Source organism: Zootermopsis nevadensis, unplaced genomic scaffold, assembly GCF_977971745.1.
Source record: "Zootermopsis nevadensis isolate Lab colony 2312 unplaced genomic scaffold, Znev_1.0 Znev_ptg000003l, whole genome shotgun sequence".
Classification (NCBI taxonomy): domain Eukaryota; kingdom Metazoa; phylum Arthropoda; class Insecta; order Blattodea; family Termopsidae; genus Zootermopsis; species Zootermopsis nevadensis.
Window position 1 is genome coordinate 9,409,004 of NW_028259135.1, and position 17,834 is coordinate 9,426,837.

At 39.8% G+C, this 17,834-nt stretch overlaps 1 protein-coding gene across 6 annotated transcripts in view; it reads left to right on the forward strand.

Annotated features, from left to right (window-relative positions):
* Positions 1-13,075: 13,075 nt before the first annotated feature.
* Positions 13,076-17,834, forward strand: part of sand (potassium two pore domain channel sandman) — a 90,823-nt gene continuing 86,064 nt past the window's right edge. Inside the window, exons 1-2 of one of the 6 annotated variants that reach the window (XM_087342407.1) lie at positions 13,076-13,414; positions 13,752-14,097. The gene's annotated coding sequence lies outside the window, so the exon portion shown is untranslated. The other 5 variants (XM_087342405.1, XM_022081957.2, XM_087342408.1 and 2 more) reach the window with 5 other exon arrangements.

The following is a 17,834-nucleotide window of genomic DNA, read 5'->3' on the forward strand; positions in this document are numbered from 1 at the left end:
TTTACTTAGAGGGCCACACATTACCACTACCATTCTCATTGTTGTAGACAAAATGGCGGCTTTACCTTGTTTATATATCTGTGAACTTTCATTCTGAAACCGCCATAAATTTCTGTTTGGACGTTAAGGTTCTCAGAAGAATGCAGGCCTTTGACGGTCAGACATCCATAATAAATTTATTAAGATTTGCGGCTGTGTCAGTTTTATTCTCATCTACAGGGTGCTCCGTTTTAAGCTCAACCCGAAAGTAATCACGTACTACGATTTAAAAAGATATATAGGAGGGAGGCCCCATCCCCGTATTAATAGACTATCCCAACATTGTTTTGATGCTAGAGTAAATGTCACATTTGTTGCTAGGCCGCTGCTCATACCAGTTGCGCAAAAGATGTGCAGGAGTACTTATGACCAGAACGTGTTGTCGTTCTCGAACATTACTTGGCATCGAAATATTTTTCAGCTGTTCTTGAAGCATTCAACAATGCGTGTCCCGACGAGGAATTGTTGGAAAAGACAACAATACATGGACTGGTAACGAAGTTTTGAGAGGAACCTGGGACGGCGTTGACAGGTGTGGAGCTGTTCTGTGAGTTATTCGTTACAAATAAGACTTAAAAGCAACTTGTTACGTTGATATTACAAATTCCGTTGTAGTAGTTGGGGTTTGAATTTTAAACGAAACGCCCTGTAGCATATGGAGTGAGGCTAGGAAACGGAACGCGACGGACGTGCTCAAATATGTGCACAGAATATCTGGAGAATTTCTGTAAGTGTTTTCTTCTTTCATCTGGCTGTATTTAATTTTCTTGACAACGATCAAGACATCTTTTCAAACAGATTTCGATACTCAATGGACTTCGTTGTTGAACAAAAGGTAAACAAGATATGTATATACGTAACTTCCAACTGAATCCGTTTGTTTTATACTTAAGCAGTAGTATGTTAGAACAATGCTCCGTGTGTGCTCGTGTGTTATGCGAGAACACTTCTGTTATTGTCCGTCGCTTTCAATTGTCTAAGTACACACACGGACCCTGACGTGATACATTGCAAGTTTATTTACTTCTTTGACGTTGCGGACTGGAGTAAAGCGAGATTCGAACCTGAGAACTTCCGATTACAAACCGGTTCCCTCTTTCGTGCCAAACTCTTGAATTGCAAATGTAGTTCACTTCTGTAAGTCGGAAGTATTTCTCTGAGCATTGTCTTTACTTTCATAACAATTGAACGCTGTAGAACCTATCCGGCGAATTGCATTGTTAGCCAGCTAGTCGAGGCTTACGATCGCCGCGAATAACTTTGAGTTGTTTAAATGAAACAATGGAAATGTATAAAAATCTAGATTATTAAATCTCCAATGGGTTTTTCATGCCGGATTAAAGTAATATTTTATGACTGTGTCTTTAATTATGGGCAGAGTTAACTTGAGCCATTGTTGGCATAGTTTCCCTCCCCGTAAGTGGTCTGAATGCGACCGTCCTCACGTATTGAACCAATAGTCGGACGAGTCCACTTTTAGATCTCACCGGGGAATGAGGGTATATATTTAGGTTCTGAGCTGAGTTTTGTTGACGGCTTGCCATCAGCGGCATGTAACGGTTGTCCCGCTCAGAAAAAGAAGTTTTTGTCTTCGCTTTTAATTCCTCTCGTGTACAGATGAAGCTATGGACAACTTGTTTTGCGGGTTTGGTAAATTAATTTGGGGGTACACTTGCATGCCAAATGCGGCATTGTGTTTCAGCATCCGGCAACAGACGCTGTATTTAGCCCTTTGAAACATTAAATTTATCTAAATATTTTAAAATTTCAGTTCTTACGTCGAAGTAATCACGGTGCGTCTCCATGCCAACGATCGACTGATTAATGTTGTTAAAAAAACTTTACCCCTGTTTTTTATGACTGAAAACGAAACCTAAAAATAATCTGGGTTAAAAACAATGTTACCGAATGTTAAAAGAGATGTAACATATAGTTTCCACTGCGTCTGAAAGGGTTAAACATTTCAAGGGACCTGCTGTCTGCATTTTCAAGCTATAAGTGTTACTGACATGTGTTTTCTAGTTTGCTTTGAAAGCCGGGAGGTGGGGAAAGTGTGTGGTGTTGAAAGGGGTTGAGGAGGGATGGGGGTTGCGTGTGATGTGTCGGAATTGCCCCCCCCCTTTCACATACAGGGGATTAATTTCCATTAGGCCACTTTATACACGTAGGACTATAGGCTGTGTCGAACGGCATCCTCGGGGAAATTGACAGGAGATGACGCTAGGCACCCCGGATAACTTTGTTAGCGGTAGGCACTTTAAAGCAGACTCTTTCATTTGTTACTTTAAACTTCCGTATGTTTAACTTTCCTTTCCATTCTGTATAAATCTGGTAACAATTTCAAGAGTACCCTCTACTTTTCTGGCTTCGTTACTACAAAATGATTTTTTCTCGTGTTTAAAACATTGGCTAGCATTTTTTTTCTTCTGGAATCTCACGACGTCAACTTTTCGAAGCATGGAAATATATTCTAGGCATTGCAATCTTGGAGACAGACTTCATATGGTGTTTCTAATTACTCATAAATTGCAATGCCTTTAAATTACGTGACAGTTTTTTTAGATTCTCTTAGGAAATTTAAAAAACGTTACCAGGTTTGGCTGTGGCAGTTTGAGACTCGTTCATCTGTAACTGTAATCCACTAGACTTTAATTCTGGAGGTACCTGGTTCGAATCTGGCCAAACTATCGATTATACTTACTAGGGTTCTTCGATGCTTTAATCTATATCAGGCTAAAAACCGGAATAATACTTTGAAATAGGCCACGACACGTCTTACTTTCTCGCTGTTTATGATCATATCCCAATCTAATTTGACTTTGTCTAAGTTCTGCAGTTGAGAGAGTGTCGTTGAACAATTTGCGAATCAGCCAACATTAAAAGGAAATTACTGATTTCTGATAAGTATGTGCTTATTAATATGCATTCTAGTGATAATTTTTAAGAGTATAATACAACGAAATTATTGAAAATGATAATTAACGAAAAGAATTCTGACAGAATGAAACTTCCTATAAACACTTTCAAAAGTTTTTGGACTGAAATGTCCTAATAGTTATTATACGAGTAAGTAATATTACATAATTTACCTTCTTAGATGCATGTTGTAGGCACGTTTTATTATGTTTCGGATTGCATGAATATTGCTGTACTCTTCCAACTCTTGCTTTGGGTAAGACGCAACACGTGCACATGAAAAAAGACATTTTTCTCTTGAACGCAGATTAATATGTCTGAGTCCTGTTTATATGACACTTTATTTGCTTCTGTTTATTGCTTTACATCCATCTGATATCGCATTCCTCGGTTGTAACTTACTGAATACAGCTCAGAAATATCCCGTTACGTAAACAAACGACCCAACACGATCTTGCAGCGTTAACGGGTCATAGGGTAAGGTCAGCTGACTCCCAGGTGAATCTAGATTGGCTGGTACGACATTTGTGATCACATGATCATCGCCGGAGCTGTACGAATTTGACATTTCAGGTGTTGGCAGTAATTATCATTCCCAGTTCTAAACCAGGTTTATTCTAGAATTTTTGCTTGGAAAGACCGATTGTGATTTTCAGGTTCCATATTGGGCGAATGTTACAAACTAAGCTGATTATTTTATTATTGCAAACTGCTTTAGATCAGGTTGTATGTAATGCACAACAATTTAAAACAAAACACAACACCTTAAAATCTAGTTCGTAATAAACACTATAAGTGGCGCGTCGATAGACCTACTGCCATTGCTGCAGGTTTCAGTCAAATAAGGTGATTTTATTTTCTCAGTTTCTGTTTGACAAAATGAAACGCATTTAATGCAACCACGCTCTTAAATGTATGTTGTTCGTTTACTGACGTGAACAGCAGAACGCTAAGTCAGCAGCGTACGAAGACAGTCTGACCGTCAAAGAGAGGAACCAGTTCGTGTCCTGACTGAGGTTTCCTCTTCAATATTTGAAGGGGAATTCGTGGTGGAACCTAAAGAAAGGTGACAACAATTTCCTTCCCATCTTGTACAGTTCACCATGACATATCTGATAAAATTGCCAAAAATAAATTTTAATAATCAGTGACGAAAAATGACAGAAAAACACCGTGAAGGTGGAGGTGATAGGTTTATCTGGAACTACAAGACGATAGGGTGTCTTAATCCACAAATACCAAAATCTGAAACCCCCAGATCACACGTAAATAAAGTATATTTTAACATTTAGCGGATACAAAGTGAAAAATTACATACATCATAAAGCTTTGACGTTATGCAGATAATACAGCGTCGTTAAAATACGAATAATACGAAGAAACGCAGGTTTAATGAGCCACAGACTACTAGTTGAAATAATTGTTACAAGTTTTATGTTCTCACAGCGGTGAGGATGTCGATTTTGGTCTTATCCCTGAAGATGAGGTCGTTATTCTCCTTCGAAACATTGGTATCTCCGTGCAAGTCCAGACGGCGCTACAACCCAGAAAAGCAACACCAACAAATTTGCTGAACTTTAAGTTCTAATAATGAAACACTAATGAAGAAATCCTTGGAAAGAAAGCTCTGAAGCTATTTTAGTTGTCGGATCTGGCAACTGTCCGAGCTTTTGTTTAGTAGAAAATCCCTCTTTTATATGAAGGGCCGTGAAAACTAGTAGTGAAATATACCACGCATGAGACCTCGTTGTGCGAATATTGGATGTCGAGTTTTTTTTAACATTTACGTGATTAAAACAAAAAAAGGGTGTATATTAATTTGGGGAGTTAAAAATATCTTGTCTTCCCGTCTGATTTCTAAGAACCTGAAGATGAAAATATACAAAACAATAATTTTGCCTTTTGTTTTGTATGGGTGCGAAACATGGTCTCTCATTCTGAGGGAGTAACATAAATTGCAGGTGTTTGAGAATCTTGGTTCGTCTGAATAATATTTAAGAACTCAGTCCGTACGCGAAGATAACACAACTCTTCACCATTACAGCGATCAACTGGTTAACGCTGTTTAAGGAAATAATCGCTGTTTATTCTGAGAATCATAGTTCGTCTGAATAATATTTAAGAACTCAGTCCGTACCGCGAAGAAAACACAACTCTTCACCATTAAAAAAAGATCAGCTGGTTGACCGGAATGGACCTTAAAATACGGGCAATATTTTTGTTAGCTAATCGACTGTTGGCCTCTCAAGGAGAATTCATATCAAGCGTCTGTTTGTTACTTTTGAATTCAGTGCTTATTCTTAAACGTCGCTACTTTAGATTTTATGAAGTCTGTGATTATATTAAAGCCTCATTCTTCACGCTACTTCCCGTGTTCGTTTATCCTTCACGCTACCTCTGAAATCCTTGCAAGTAAAATAATGAAATGTGGTCTCTCCGCCAAGGATTATACAGTGTTGAACCCTAATGCTTTTAAAATGAAACGAACCCTCGTAAAGAGAAGAGTAAGTAATGGAAGGGTAATTTAAGGAAATGCAAGGCGCAACAGATAAAGTTGTTGTAAAACGCGAGAGCATATTTCTTCCCCGTTTTGGAAGTCAGAACATAAAATTCCCACAGGAATTGTACAAGACCAGAGAGGCTTCGGAAATAGTTTCTCATTTGTTGTTTGCGACCCTCTGAATCACGGTCACGTGTGATATCAAATATATTCGTTGTGTCAATCTACGAATGAAAGATTTTCTTTGATGAATTTTGTGGGAAAGAAAAACTTTTTTTTTGGTCCAGTTTAAGACTTGGTATTGACTTCGTAAAACCACAATAGCGTGTGAGATAGAAGCATTAGCGGAGTTGTATTTTAGAAGCTAATAGTTGCTTAGCTCGCCAAGAAATTCCTCGCATTTTATAGAATCGGAATATTTGTTATGGTGTTCACAAGGGCACTTGTCCGTCAAACGAATTTACACCCTCATATCGTATTTCTTTAAGACCATTTTAATATTATCCTACCATTTATACCTTTCTATATCGAATGGTTTCTTATATATTATATTATATCCAAGTGTTCTGTGCTTATTACCAACGACGTGTTTTATGTGTTTGGAGTTTTTAATTTCACGCATGCATTTCAGGCTGACTCGTCATTTGTTATTGAAGCTGTGAATTTTCTAAGTAAAGATGTAAAATAAATTTCTGTTCGGAGATCCATGGTTCTCATTCACTCGTTTCACGCCAGTTGCATATATATATATATATATATATATATATATATATATATATACACTCAATTTCTTCACCCCATTTAAATTTTTGACTCCCTCCCTGAATATATCACCCTTCAACCCTCAGTTCGATATTTCTATCACCATTACATTAAAATCATCATTTTTGCAAGCTGTCGGGCACGTCACTCTCTGATGTCCCATAGCATCCAATGATAATTACCAACACCCTCTTACCCTCCAACCTCTTCCTCGCTGAAGGCCCAATGATATGCAGTTAACTCTAACTAAAAATTACACCAGAGAGGATATTACAAAATGTTCCTGGACCCTAAAGTAATCAGCCGACACATGACAGTATCGATCATTCAGATATCGATTTATGGCACCGAAAAGCAAAATTCGGAATGAAAATTTCTCGGTCGTATAAGAATTGTCTGGATCGGCGTAAGTTCCATTGCTGATCGATTTAATATTTGGCAGGGGAACGAGATTTTCTTCCAGATAAGTGCTACACCTCAGAGGTTCGCGCCTACAGATCCAGAAACTGGACCAATATGACCTCGTCACATCTGAGTATTTTCGTTGGTTGGGGTTATTTAACGACGCTCTATCACAGTTTGTCTCTGTGTATTTAACGATGCTTTCGAAATGTGTTTTCGCCTGTTGTGTTGTACGGCCGTGGAACTTGATTTGCTATTTTAAGAAATTTAAAAAAAAATATTGAGGGTGTTTGAGGAGAGGGCTGGGGAGAATATCTGGACTTAAGGGGGATGAAGTGGAAGGAGGGTGGAGAAAACTCCGTAATGAGGAACTTCATAATTTCCGCTCTTCTCAAACACTTTAGTACTAACATGATAAAATCGAAGAAGTTGAAGAATGTGTGATGGGCGGAGCATGTAGAATACATGGTAGGGATGAAGAATGTTTACAGAATTTTAATTGGAAATTTGAAGCGACGAGGCCACCCGGGTGACACAGGTACATGCGAAAATATCATATTAAAACAGATTTTAATAAAACTGGATATAACTGTGCGGACTTGATTAAAGTGGTGCGTGGGTGGCGGGCTTTTGTGAAGACGGTGATGAGCCTTCGGGTGCTGGAAAGGGGGAACTTCGTGACCGGCTAAGCGACTGTTAGCCTATCAAGAAGGACTTTACTCCACGGAGTTGGTCAGTTAGAGTCAATGACAATAATAATTACATTGTTGATGTTAAAGTAAAATGTTCTTACGTGTATTACATTCCGCTAACTTACGAATTTATCTCCATTTCTCTTCCCACAATTGCACCGTCTTTTTTTACGCCGTGTGAATGGTAACTCAACTGTTCATTTCGTTTCAACGTGATGAAACTTTCTGAGAACGAATTCTTGCAGGTATATGAACCTAAGATAATGTTACTTGCACTCTCTCAGTCACTTACTCAGTACAGTTTATTGCCTTCGACCGCAGTTCTGGGTAGGTGGAACCATATAACCAACCCTTCTTAGCCCATTCAGCAGCTAACTCCTCTCTCTCTCTCTCTCTCTCTCTCTCTCTCTCTCTCTCTCTCTCTCTCTCCATCCAAGTAATAATTTTTAGGGTGGCTCTCGGTTTTTTATAAAACACGTAAATTTTGGGGCTTATTCCCGTATCTCCTTTCACTGCTAGCCTTTTATTCCTCGGTCGTCCATTTACGTAATGGCATATGAAAAATGTCATAAACTCGCAGAATTTAATTCGAGAAAACCACGTAGAATGCAGAAGTTCATCAGTAACACAGATGGAATTGGTCTGAGATTCGATTTTTGCCAACAAAGATTCAAAATGGTAAATTGTGTGTAGAAAAGTAAGTACAGGTTAGCCTCTATACATTAACAGCGTGTTATTAACACTACTCCTTCATTAATATATTGCGCTTGTCTGTCATTTAACACTTTGAAGCCTAAACTCGTCTAAATAACATTTATTAATTCAGTCTCTACCGCGAAGAAAACACAACGCCTCACCATCACAAAGATCAACTGGTTAACGCTGATTAAGAAAATAACGGACATTTATTCTGAGAATCATAGAAACACATAAACACAAAATGAAGAGTTATTTATTGTTAAATAAGGTGGTACTTGTAATTACCACTAGACTTAAAAGGGGTTAAAACGTAGCATAAAATTGTTTATTTTTGTTCTCATTTTACCCATAACCACCCACGGCGAAAGTGCTTAAAAGAGTCGTATGTCGCTGAGCGCAGCGTTGAACTTCATTTGTCTACAAAAATTGCACAGTGACGGCTGGGAGAGAGAGACGTGAAGGGAAAGTTTATATTCCTGACAGGTCGTTTGGGTAAATTTAGCTATTTTTTTCTACATTTTAACGGGCAGTGTACTAATAGTTTTCTGCTCCACTTGCATTGCTGCGACCATGCGCCTGTGTAAGTTTTTTTTTGTTTACTCATGTTTGTTTTTGCTTAGGCTACTAACGACGCACTGAGCATTTTTCTCATTTTTTATTTGTAAGCCATGAACGTAATGCGTACATGAAGATGGCTATCTTCTGAGTTATAACTCCGTGTAGTCTGATAGAAGTTTCTGAGGTACCTGCTCCATCCGTTATCAGGGAAATTACTTCTGAAACGTCGGTGAACTTCTGCCAGACGACAACCCAGAAGACAGTCATCTTCGGAATATTTAATTTTCCTAAATTAACGGAATTTCTTTATTTGTCAGTTCGTTTTTTAATATCAACCAAATTAAGATTTAGCAAATTTTGGTGTTATATGTCGCATGTCTTCGGGTCGTTTAATGGTTCGGGCGGAGTCACGCCAGTAAAGTTTAATGATGCACGAGTTGTCTTATACAACTACCACATTTGTGGCCGAGTCGCAGTTTCTGTCACCCCTGCGTAAGTTGGAAGGTGCCGCGTAGAAATCGGGCGTGTGTCTCAACACGGCCGTTTCCTGGTCACGATCGACGACCTATGTCTTGCAGATTGTTTTAATGATCTTTAGGGCGTCGTAGCCGAAATGTGTCCTGCGTGTTTCAACATGGCACCTTCTCTTTAATGCCCTCCTTCATACCCAGAACGATATTACGTGAAGTCAGAAGGCAAAATTACACGTCGTTTTAGCCGCCACGCCGTGAAGATATTTAGAGAAACAGAGAAAAACGTTATTTTCCTCAGTTTCTCCAGGCATATCAAGGCATAGTCCTTTAAATTAGGCCACCCCCACGTCATTCGACATCCTCTACAATTCTTTATTCATTGAAGACGGCTCTGTATCAACTTTATCGACGTTTCAGAGGTTATTATTGATTCCATCATCAGGGCAACGTTCCTGAAAACAGCCATCTTAATATGCCCCGCCTTGAGAACATGAAATGTCACTCGTTTATTAACTGCTGTATCATTCGACGTAAAATAATCTAATGTATTGATCGTCGTCAAATGTACCCCGCTGTAAAATGTTTCGTGTTATCCTGGGAAAAAAGTAAACCGCGTACTCGGTCTATGCGGAGGGAAATTTACTTTCGGAAGCCAATGTGCAATCAATCTACCGACGTGTGATAAATACTGGCTAGACGATCCGTTTTCTGCTGCACTCTGTGCTGTGATGTATTGCTGGGATTCTTAACCGAGTACGTCGATTGACTACGGCGATGGAGGAGAGGACTGAAGGAGTTCTACTTGAATGTGCATGTCCGCCACATTATTTCGGTTCAGGGTATTTTTATAATGTAGGGTTGCCTCTCTGAAGTGGGCCGTTTTATGTGAAGCGAGCGACGCACTGTGAAATTAGAAGTAAGCCTAACTCTCTAACTAACTAACTAACTGCATGGAACTGAGTTGATCAAGAGAAGCTGATACTACGCTCATCTAGTCAAGAAATTACTCGTACGTTTTCGTACCTGAAGCTTCATTATCGCGTTCACAAGAGCGCGCCTCCAGTCCCCTACCTGTGCCAGATGAATCCAATCCTGTTTACCTAAAATTTATTTTAATGTTATCCTCCCATCTATTTCTAGTTATACCGTGTGGTATCTTAAACAACGTTCTGAGCTCATTTTTATCCGCCATTCTCACTGTTTTTCTTCATAATTTGCTCTTATTCTTATAATTTGTAATTAGAACATACAAAACGTATGTTAAAAACACCATATGCTTGTGTATGTTGACGGTCACCTGCGGAAGCTAGATATAACCAATGTTGAAACAGCGGTGGTCATTTAATGCATCCATAGATCACTACGGTGGGAAATATGCGTAAAAGAAAATATAAATTATTTGCAAATTGGATTACTTACTTTTAAATTTATCGTATGGATTATAATGAATTGGGCAAGTTACATTGTTTTCTGTCATGGCCTCACTTCTTGGGCACCCGGTAGCAGGGGTTAGCGCGCGCGCGCCTCGGGTCTGTTGTCACCTGAAGTCTCGACAGTCGCTATGGTGACGACTTGTGGGCAGACCACCCAAAGGCCTGGGGAATCTCTCAGCCCGTTTTACACAGTCTGAATCCTGTAGGAACGTATTCATTCCTGATTATCCCGAAGCCCAAATGATTTTCATCTGGTTTCCAAACCAGATACATCCAGAGACACCTTCAGGCTGTTGTAGAGCCCGGATAGATCACCGTAATGCCTGGTAACAAAATACAGGTGTCCCAAAAAAAGGTGTGCACAAATTATAATACGAAATATTAACTTTGTGTGTAAAAATCTTTTTTGGGACACTCTGTACAATTGACTAGGAATCGAATCCCGGTGTGGGGAAGTATTTTCCTTTCTTTACTGGACCCTCAGTTGGATGCGGTCACTGACCAATCCAACGAGCTCTTTCCTCACGATTAAAGTGGTCTAAGCGTGAAGCTGGCCACTTATTTCCTTATAGCGTCGAGGTTAAGAATTCGTGGAGCTCTATCTCCATTTCCACATACATCTTCATGGTTCAGTTCTTAGTTAAATTTTACAAATATTCTAAAGAAATACTTCTTTGTGTTTCATTATTTTTAAGCCCAGCCTCGCTAAGTTTTCCAGCAGTTTATTTTGTGGCATCGGTATTACGAACGTATTTAGCATCAGAATTAATCGAAGGTTTTACTCTAATCACAGCTTTATGTGGCTTCATGCAAGGTTAGCCTACATTGACGTCATTTCTAGCTAGTAATTTGTTTAAATGATCCGGTGTTTGTTTACAGCTCGCAAATGGCTGTATCAAAAGACGTTTGAATTACTCCATGACTTTGTTTGGACAGTTTTGCTGGTTGTTTGTCTCTCAGAGGCACCGCTGTTTAGCCGTGTTGCTTCTGTCAGTGCTTTTTATATGCCTCCGCGTAGTCTTGTAGGCGGTCAATCATTTAAAATTCGGTGGTAACTGTACTTACCACCTGGTTTAATAATTACTTAATTCTGCATTCTGTCCGTACAGTGTATGTGTTTCGTATGATTCTCAGAATAAACGGAGTTTATTTCCTTAAACAGCGTTAACCAGTTGATCTTTGTAATGGTGAAGAGTTGTGTTTTCTTTGCGGTACGGACTGAATTATTAAATATTAATCAGACGAACTATGATTCTCACAATAAACAGCGATCATTTCTTAAACAACGTCAACCAGTTGATCTTTGTAATGGTGAAGAGTTGTGTTTTCTTCGCGGTACGGACTGAATTATTAAATGTTATTCAGATGAGCTTCGACTTCAAAGACCCCGCCCTTGGTTTTTTGGTTGGTTAGTTTATTCGACTTTGAAGTTTCAGTGTGCTTCGGAGGAACTTACGGCCTCCGTCTTCATGGTAGAAGGCTTTATAGCCCAGAATGAATCATTTGTGTGTTTTATTTTTAACTTGAAGTAATTGCCTAAGATGTGTGATTTTTGTTAAACTTCGTTCGTATTACTTTCTTGCTTAAATTCACTGAAAGTGGAAACTCGAAGAGTGATCTGAAGTTGTGTTTAACCGTTCGGCTTGTACCAGTGACGTCGGAGCAGTTGTGGGATAAATGACCCTAAGAACGGGTACCTCAATTTGAACCCCAAGCGAGCGAGCATTTTTAGTCTACCATAAATCACATAGAAACGTAGGTTTTAAAATAATGTTTGTCCGTTGGACTGGACCCAGTAGTTAGTAGGGCCTATAAACGTTCAACTGTTTGTGTATGCGCCTTCAGAGAGTGTTTCAAGCTTATTTTGTGTAGACTATAAAGTCAGTACGATGTTTTAGAAATCGGTCTGATGGTTGGGATTTCAGATTCTCACGGCGACGAGAATTATGGGATGTTACACCGTGTAGTGGGGTAGAAATTGACTTGACGTTTCAGACGCGGGGGTTGGGCGTGTGTAAAATATTTTATAATTATTGTTTCTCTCGAAGTGGATGTAAGAAAGGCTGTCTAAATATTTGTCAGACATTTTTTATTATAATGTTCAGGAAAGCAATGTAATTTGTCGCATGTGTTATCAGTATATTGTGATGTTGTTATTAATTGAAGTGTCAAATTACTCATTACTGCGTTTTAAAATATCCGAAATGTAAGATTCTTCCTTTTTTATTCTGATCGTCTAAATGGGGGTCCTATTTGGAAACCAGGGCATTGTAATAAGGGGCACTGGGACTTGGAGAAGAACACTGGTTTGTGTTATTTCGAAGAAGATGAACGTAGAAGAAGAAGAAGAAGAAGAAGAAGAAGAAGAGAATGTAAAATCCAGGCAAAAAGAAGACAGCAGAGGCGCAGACCGCGAGGAGGAGCAAACGTTTCTTTGACGTCATTAGATGGATGTCTTGAGTGCTGGGAGGGGGTGATGGGACCCGGGAGGAAAGAGAGGGGCCCCTATAATGAGTGGAGGGGCGTCAGAAAATCTAATTCTGCCCTCTTATAAAAGCGTTCCGATTTTGAGAATTACTTTGCAGTGAACTGTGCATAACAGCGAGTAGAAGAAGTGTAATTCAAGGTCGATGTTTTTCTTCTGGGTTATAACACCGCGTGGACTTGTAGGTAGATGTCAGGGTTTTGGTGGAACACACTGTTTCTATCTTCAGTGCTGAAGTCCACACGGCGTTACAACTCAGAAGACCATTATCCCTATCTGCATCGCCCGCGAGAAACTCAAATTTTACGCCGTCATTAAAATCTGAAAATCTAGGGACGTTGTTGGTTTTTAATTATTTTAAAGTGCTGTATAAACTACGCAAGTTATTTGGCGTTTGGATGGAGCAAAAGACAAATTAATACGATGGAATGCGAGGGGAAGAATGCGTCATGTTTGTAAGAACGCAGCCAATTAAAGTGGCTTGTTTGTTGTAGAACGTTGTGTCAGTTGAAGATGACTGTCTTCTAGAATGTTGCGCCGTGTAGTCTGGTAGATTGTAACCGACGTTTCAGAGGAGTTTACTTCCCCCACCATCATGGTGATCACCCTGGAGATGGAGGAAATATGCCCCTCTGAAATGTGGTCAACATCTACCACACTATACGTGGAAACATCGCAGAAGACAGCCGTGAGAACCTGAAATCTCACTTTGTATCAGTTACTCCCACTGATTTCCAGTCGAATGTACGTAATTTCTTGTTTTACGATTATCCTGACTGTGGTTTTTCTCAGCCCCTCCAGGCGAATGCCGGCATAGTACTGAAATTATCAGACTACGACAGCTTCCTGCCATATCTTTTCCAAGTCATCATTTGTTAATGTAAGCCACTGAGAGCGAGGTTAAACAAATCCCAGATAAGCGAATGGACAAGGTGTGTGTGTGTGTGCCGATGCTAAGACACTTGAACATACTTAAGTGTTGAACAGCTTAATGCATCTCCCATATTAGATTTGAGGTTCTCACGGCAATGAAGATGATTTTGATGATAGTTTCCTGGGTTGTTACGCCTTCTGGATCTGTGGGCGGATACCAGCGTATCAGAGGAACACACTGCTTCCATCTTCAGGATTTACACTGGTATGGAATGAGATGCTGCATCGGGTCACAGACATCTGAATATGAAATAATGTTTGTTTTTGCTTTTCTGAACATCGCTGCGCTCTTCGGTTATTCTTTGAGATATGCATTAAGGGGATTCCCCAGAAACGCGTGCGTTTCGCAACACACGCAGCTTACGCGTGTGTAGAGTATGAGACATTGATACTGAAGACAGAGTGGAGGGGGAGGCAGTGTGCTAACGAAAGAAAGACAGTGAGTGGTTGTACCGTGGAGCAGAACACAGTGCCATCTATTTATAGCCCAGGAGAGTACTAGAGGAGGCTATTTTTAGTTTGCGGGACGCAGGCCGACGGACGGACGGACAGACAGACCCCAACAACGTCGCACGCCTTAAGAAATAAATAATTAAAAAAACGCCGGACCGTTCCACGCGTTCCTCTGCTTCAGGCTGGCCGTCAGTTGGAGCCAGGGGTTCGCCGGTCCGAATCCACGGGCGTCTCTTTCAACCCCACTCGCGACTTTCTTCACTTGTCTCTTGCGCCGTGTGTGATGTTACTTAGGCCGTTTTTGTTTCCACCGATGTTAGTGCACCCAGGCGCAGGGAATTGGTTCAGTGGACTTTGAGATTAGTTTGTGGTATTATTTATTTATTTATTTATTATTTGTCTCGTGTAGGATTTGTTCTTGAGTCCATCGTTTCGTTGTTGAACGTGTGTTTTTAAGGAGATTTTATACGAATTAAGAACTTCCGAACATGTTTTTCTGCCTCGGTTAAGTTATCTTTTCTCAATATAAGTGTTAATTCAGACGAGTGTATTTATGTTTATCTTATTATTTGCCTTCGTGACTATAGAAACAAAGCGAAACAGATGTGATCTTGCGAATATTTTAAGGGCAATTTCATTCTTTTTTACGCTTTTTTAAAAAAATTGTCGTTTGTAATGAGTGTTGTGTATTCTTTGTTTCCATAAAAAGAAATGCATTAGGGTAGTGTTCATTACTTGTACTCACGTTTATTCTGTTTATCCAAAAGTTAGCCAGACTTACTGTATAATGTGATATAAGTTATAAAGTACAAGAGATATAAATGAGTATAATTTATAGTCACGTATTTATCGTTCAATTTTTATACCCTCATCTAGTGAAGAAATTTATCGTCTTTAAAGGAACTAAACCCGAATGTTCGTAACAGTGTTCAAAAAATCCCGTGGAAACTGTGTTAATGCGTCGTTAAGTAAACTGAATAAAGGTAAGAGGAGGAAATTAGATGCTAGGGAGATGGTAAATTGCATGGGGGTTAGTGAAAGGATTAAAAAAATGGTTTTATAACGCTGTACCCGTAAAAGGGGCAAATTTATTATAGGCGTTTGTGGCATTCAGGTTGAAAGTATTGTTCCCTGTCGCAGCGCATATTTATGTGACAGCCCTCACAATGTTGTCGTAAAAGTGGCCAGGTTAGGTAAGTCCGTTAATTACAGTCGGAAATATTGCAGCGTTTATCCCCGGGTGTGCCGTAGCTCTTATCTGCCGAGATTTCAGCTTCGCTTGTCCGCGTTCTGTCCGGAGCGGCGTAAGCTTGGATCCCGATAGGTAATTTCATGTGTTATTGTTAAGTAAAATTGCCTTTTAAACTTGGGTTAAAACCTGCCCTGAAGAAGTATGCAGTTCTTTTTATTCGTAAAATTTGTTGCTACCCATAAGACTAACATCTTTATTGTCCCGCATCGCCTTCATCTTTACCTGACCCTGAAAATGGAGGCAGTAGTTTTGTATGTAACTTAGGCAACCTAACCTACAAGAATATAAGACCATAGTTAAAATCTATGTAATTTAACATTTGTTATTTGTTTAGCAACCCGTGGATTGCTTTCTCATATGGAAGGCTGTACTTTTATGTTTCTTTCTGTGAATTATACAACGTTCAGGTCTGTTTACGTGGCGAGCTCTGTCGGCTCCGGTAAGAACACCCCACGTGATGTTGCCATGGCAACTGGCGGATAGGTGTCCAGTCATCCGAAGTGTCGCCTCTTCAAACGTGTTCACCGTTGAGTAGCTTAATAAACGTACCATTTGCGCTTTTCTCTTGTTGTTGTTTTTTTGCCGTGGAAACGGATTTTATTTCCTTGTTTCCTTTTTACGAGTTTTTTATTACCATTTTTTCGTGGTTTCGCTGTTCTACGTGCGATTTCCGATTAATAAAGTATGCACGTACTGAAATTAAACTTTCGATTGGCAATTTACTTTTCTCTGACGAAATTTTTGTGTTCTACCTGAAAAATGTGTTACCTTCTGACAAGTTTTACGTCTAAATTTTCCTCGATCTGGGAAATACGTGGGAACGCGACCGATGTGTTTATGAGATGATGCCTTATAAATGTACACGTCACATTAACTTACGCCTCAGTTAATGTTAACAGACCAGCAATGCTCTCGTGGTCGCTGGCGTCTCAAGAAGAATCCGTACTTAGATTCAACTCACATTATAAGCGTCGTAGGAAGTAAGTCGCCTTAAATGCCCTGGGGCTCGTAATGTTAGCCTAGATATCTTCTTAGCCTGTAAGTAGGAAGAAAAAAAGTGGGAATCCTTTTATTACTGCTTCTAGGCACAGTAAAGTGCTGGTTTTGTGAGGAAAGAGGGAAGTGCGAGATGTTGAAATTTCGTTTCCCGGAACTTTGTTGAGGAATCACCTTCAACAGAGTTCTCGCCTGCCAGTCTTCGCTGTGGTTGATAAATGAATAACGGTGAAAATCCATCCACCATTTTGGACAGGGGTACTGCTGTTGAGGAAGGGGGGTTTGCTTGGCTGGGCTACTCAACTGTCTTATCATTGATATGTGGGCTTCAGTATCGGCAGTTAGCACGAGTTTCGTAATTCGTGTTTTTACAGTGTGATGGGTGTGGCATGTAGTACGCACGAGAACATGAAAATTGTGTACGAAATATTAGTCGTAAAACCTACCGGGAGAGGGGACCACTTGCGGAGAGACACACCCGTATTTTGGAGTATAATATTAAAAATAATACAGAAATAAGCAGAACGAAACGCAAGTACTCGTGTGTCTTTGTAATGAAATCATCAGACGACACTGTGTGTGGCCAAAACTCCCTTTCTCTATTTTGAAGTCCTTGGGTTCAACTCTCGGCCCAGAGACCTGTTATTATGATAGACGTCTTTCGTGATTTCCTTTAGTTCCTCCAAGTAAATGCTGGGTTAGTACCTAAAATAAGCCACGGCCATTTCTTTACCGATTATTAAGTTTTAATCGTCCGATGTTACACACTCAGGTGAGCTACTAGCAGCGTTGTTAAACGGCCGTTACATAATGTCCGTCGCACTTGATTGGACAAGTCCGTGCGTTCCGGATATAATTGAAATTAATTTCTGACGGCGGTGGCTCTGGTAGCAATAAATGCAAACGAGTTAATTGCGGCGCCTGTGGTGGGACGTGGCGGAGTCTGGGTTTGGCGGGAATCTCCGTTTAGTCGCTGTGAAGATGTTATCAAATTTAATTAATTCTGTAAAGGAATTCTTAAACCTTGTACTTTTAATGCGATTTTTAGAACATAATTCTGCATTAAATATTACTATTTTTGAACCTCCCCCCCCCCCCCCCCCCCGAAAAGGTCAATTGCCGTCATCTTTGATTAGTCGTATGCTAAGCTAGTTAATAAATAATTAAATTATGTAATGTGGGATATCAGGTTGCAAAGTGCATGGATACAGCTTGATTTATACGCGTGTACATTTAAACAT